At 34.1% G+C, this 5,000-nt stretch overlaps 1 protein-coding gene across 1 annotated transcript in view; it reads left to right on the top strand.

Moving 5' to 3' along the window:
- The first annotated feature begins 322 nt into the window (after positions 1–322).
- The window catches only part of Shab (Shaker cognate b), a 524,075-nt gene continuing 519,397 nt past the window's right edge, over positions 323–5,000 (top strand). Inside the window, exons 1-2 of the mRNA XM_068393294.1 lie at positions 323–367; positions 486–979. The gene's annotated coding sequence lies outside the window, so the exon portion shown is untranslated. The remainder of the gene's footprint in view (positions 368–485; positions 980–5,000) is intronic.

Raw genomic sequence — 5,000 nt, forward strand, 5'->3', positions numbered from 1 at the left:
CTCTCCCCCCCGAGTCTTGTTTCATTATCTCTTCAAAACTCACGCACGTGCCATTCTCCTCGAATTTCTGCTGATCTCATTTCGGCTCGTGAATGCAAGAGCCTCTTTTAAAAGTAATGATGGAAAAACGCGACAACAAACAGATAGATGATATGGGCATTGGGCCAGCCAAGAGGAGAATATATTTCGGGCGCAAGAGTGTGTTCGTATGTACGGTCGTGTATATGTGGGCACATGTGTCAGTAGGGCACTATCGTCTCCCCCTCAAGTTCTCAGGCGTGGCCCTTTGGCTGCTGCTGGCTGGCGGCAGGCTGGTAATGGCACAGTAGTCTCCTCTAGGCAGTGCCAGTGTCTACTGTGTGTATGTGTATGAGACGACTGACTCCTTTAAGATTTATCTATATATATATTTATTCCTTTTTTTGGAATGCCTTTGAAGGTTACTTGTTAGTCCTCTAATACAGTCCTCTATTTTTTTTTTACAGCAATCCCTTTCAGATCCATTGTTTCGACTTTCGCTTAGAACTGCTATCCCAAAAGTTGAGCTTGTTTTGGTTTTACGATCTCCCCGCGTAGACTTTACCGCGAGATTAAGTGACGGAAAGAGAAAAAGAAAAAAGGAAGCCGAGACTTAAGGAGTCCAAGGGCCTTATTTTTTTTTTTTTTTTTTTTTGTTCTTCCGAGGCTTTTGAGAGCCTTTTTTTCTGAGGCTCTCGATATCACCTCTCCCTCTCTCACTCTCTGTTCCGTCTCTCTTGTGGTGAGTGGGATCTTGTTAGTACCCAACAAGTGCCAATAAAGTGGATTAACCACAAAATATCTTGTGACCACTGGGCTTAAGTGGCTTCCTCTTATACCTCTACCCTTCCGATAACTACACCCCCCCTTCCCCTATCTCTCCCTCCCCCCTCCTACTCTTTTATCAGCGGATGACTCAAACACTGTAGAAAGGGTTCCTCCTTGAAATTCTTCAGAGAAGGTAAGATTTTCAACCTGTTCTCTTAAGGTGAATTTATTCATTTTCTTATTTTCTCCTATTGTTATCCTTTGCATAATGATTGGTTTTGAGACGTCGTGATTTTCTTATTGGTTTTTATTTTTTATGGTTTAATTTTTTGCTTTCTTATTTTAAGATTATTTGAAGAAGAGAATAATTTTAAACAAATATATTTTTGTAATAGGGAGTTATATAATGCTTATTTGTAAATGTTGTGCTCTGGTTAACTGAAGCTGAAAGATTTACTGGCAAGAATTTGGGATTTTTATTCATTCGTTTTCATGTGATTAATTTAGTGATCGGTTGAAAGTTATACGAGGGTTAAACGTGTATACTTTCTTCAGTTTTGATTTACCTTTGACTAACGACCAACATTAAGATTTGTGAAAAGTTTAGTCTAAATTAAAGTTATTCCTTGATTTTATTTTTCTATCAACTCTGAAGTGTTCTCATTGACTGATAGAGTAATTGACTAAAGTTTTAAAACTGCTTACTCGCTATGGTGGCGTTGTACAAAAGGTTTTTATATAAGTTTTAAAACCGCTTACTCCTTATGATTGTCTTTGTCCAAATGGTCAGTTATTACCTTTGTCATTTTGTGGATGCTCCAATCAATGATTTGTTTGTATCTGTGATTGACATTTGGGATTGGAAAAACGATTATCTAAAAGATTCAACTTAATCTCTCTTATTTTTAATCTCTGGGGCTTTGACCGAAGTTTTGCATTGGAGGAACGATTAAATGAAATTTATTAGTTTAGGAAACCCTTCTCCTAGATCCTTTGGGTATTAAAGGTTATATTTATGAGGGTTTGATAGAATTTCTCGCCTCTAATCTCTTTAGATTTATATGTTCTTTGATATGGTTTTCTTGTTCTTCTAGTCTTATTAAAGTTATCTTTTAGAATATTAGTTTATAGATAGCGTTCGTGATGTGAAATTATTTTTTTATGAAAGACAGAAAAATACTATATTTTTATTATTATTATTATTATTATTATTATTATTATTATTATTATTTTCTGTTTGTACTAAGCAATATACTTATGTTAATACATCTCAGAGAATCGTAGGCTCTCGCTCCCCCCCCCCCTATGATTACCGGAATAGATAACCTTATCCATACACCCTCAATACCGTAACAATTAGCCTTATCCTTACATCCCTCCACATGTTCATAGAACGGTTGTAATATCTGAGCCAGTACTAGTAAATACTTCATGATCTGTGTCTAAAAGGGCCTTCTGTTTCTCTGTTATTGCTGAGTGGTGAGAAGTCTGGTCTGCATCAGAAAAAAAATAAACAGATACTTGCTCATCCAGACGGTTCTGTTTTTGGTGTACATTTGTTTGTTCTCATCTCTTTGGTCTCCGCTTTTAGTTAGTAGTAATAATTTTGTAGTAATGAGTTTTTTTTTTTTTTATTAGCTTCTGTCTTTTTATCGTTTCGTTTAAATTATTTGATGTAATTATCACTTACCATTGCTTCTGGTCTCGCTCCAGTTACCCTGTCGTAGAGAAGCCTGACAGTTCCTATAAAGATGATTTAGGATTAGTTGTTATAGTAATGTGGTTGATAGGGGATAAATCTGTATCTCTTGTATTCGGTCAAAATTTTGAAGAATATCTAATTTGCAAAAGGCGTTTTGCCTTCTTATATATTATCCATTGTTTCTAAGGCAGTGACTTAGTCTTTGCCCTATTTTATTGAATCTCTTGCCAAACTGAGGATATTACCAGAGTAACCGTAGTTACATAATTTGTTTTTTTTCCTTCTTTTATGACTTAAAATGGCCATGTAATCAGTTGTGTTTATGGAATGATGGTTGCTATACAGTATAGCCCTACAGAAAAAAATGACAAAGGATAGATAAAAGGAGATAAGATATATAAGATTAAAATTTACTTGATACCAAGAAGATTTACTCGCCTTGTGAAAGAGCATTGTAGAACGAAGAGAATTATAAAGAATACGGAGAGATTTTATTTATTTACTTTGGAACCAATCCATTCTGTTCGTGGGTATGATTTTTTTTTTTTGGGGGGGAGGGAGGTGTTGAAGATTGGTTGAGAAAATAGTGACATTAATGCATTAAGGGCAGTGACTTCGGTGAAAAATTCATCTTTTGAAAACCTTTTTCGATTTCACGGTCGACCGAAAAAAAAAATAATCATAAAGCCTAAGAAAAATCCCTCTAGAATTCAGGGTGGTAAGGGGGTGGGTGGGTTTCGGATTCCGCATTAATCATGAGATATTCCATTTGTTGTAAGTCAAGATTTCACATTTTAAAAAATTTCCCTTGTATTGCTGTCACTTATTAAGAAATGTACACTGTATACTAATATGAAATGTATTTCTTGTAAATTGCCTGGTTTGTTTGTGAAAATTGTTTTTCCCAATTTTTATTTTCCTCGAGTATTTAAATATTCTATTTTCAGTTTCCACGATTTAAGTAGTTACATAGGTATCCTCTTTTTATTTCTAGGATGTCACAAGTTTTTTTTTTTCTCTGATTATGGTACGTTTCCTGATTTTATTTTCCATGATTGCTGCAGGTTTCCTTATTTTATTTTTTCCCCAATTTTCCAAGTTTCTTGATAAGTTTTCCACTTATTAATTATCGTAATTTTATTGTCGCATTTATGTAATATATGGGCGCATAATCGAACATTTGAAAGTAAGAGCACATCCACATCTTGTTCGTAGCAGGAATAAAACTTCTCGAAATTGTATGTCGTTGAACCTTGCAAAAGGAAAGGAGGGTCTGATACCTTTGAGTAAATAGTCTTTGGAGGTCTAAAACGATGAGATATATCTTTTACTGAAATCTGGAAAGGGATTAACAGAGGTGAATTTTTATCCATTAATAGAATATGCAAATCAGCTGCTTAAAACCAAACCGGGGAACAATAATCAGAATATGGTCGAGTAAAATTCGATTTTCATGAGGGTAGGCAGGTCTACATAGATATCATCAATTTGTGCAATTGAAGATTAGATTGAAGGGATAATTTTCTCATCAATAAATTTCTTATCAATAAATTTCTTGGCAAGAATGACATATAATAAATTACGTAAGTAACATTTTACCGGAAAAAAATCTGTTGGATATTTTACTTTTAAAGTATGAAAAAATAGTAGTTTTTTTCCGATACTATTATAATTTTATATATTAAACTTGATAAATTAATATAATCTCTAGAAGACAAATTAGTTGTAATTTTTATCTTCTAAATCAATATACAATATAATTATGTAGTGTAAGTGATGCGGTAAAGATTTTTACAAGAGTCGTCAAAATTCAGCCGTTGATATATGTCTTTTTTAGAGGTCGATGTGTTGTGTTAGAAAAACTATATATGTATATATATATATATATATATATATATATATATATATATATATATATATATATATATATTATATATATATATATATATATATATATATAATTATCTATTTATTATAGCCACGAAAAGAAAAATTATAAGGCATTTCATTTTCCTTTCGTGGCTATAATACATATTTTTGGCTCATGTGTCAGCCTCCATGACTTCTACACACACACAGACACACACACACAAACACACACACACAAACACACACACACACCACAAACACACACAAAATCCCATTGGACTTGTCAGGGGTAAGTGGATGTTTTACGAAAATGATCGTGTGACCCACGTAATCTTTGTCCAGAAATTCAATTAGTGCTTAGTTAAATAGCATGGAAAGTCTTGTCGTCCTTTTAGCAAAGCATTTTCACATGCAAATGCCACATGCGTGAGAATAGTAATGGATGCATTAGCCTACTTGCCTGCTTGCATGCACACAGGTACTATGTCCTCCCTCCCTTTCTCTCAGTAACACTAAAAAAGTCTCTCTCTCTCTCTCTCTCTCTCTCTCTCTCTCTCTCTCTCTCTCTCTCTCTCCTGCTTGCAGGTGCTAAATATTCTCTCCACCTGTTTCTCAGTAACAAAAAATTCTCTCAGTAACACGT

Source organism: Palaemon carinicauda, chromosome 19 (assembly GCF_036898095.1).
Source record: "Palaemon carinicauda isolate YSFRI2023 chromosome 19, ASM3689809v2, whole genome shotgun sequence".
In the NCBI taxonomy this organism is placed as follows: Eukaryota; Metazoa; Arthropoda; class Malacostraca; order Decapoda; family Palaemonidae; genus Palaemon; species Palaemon carinicauda.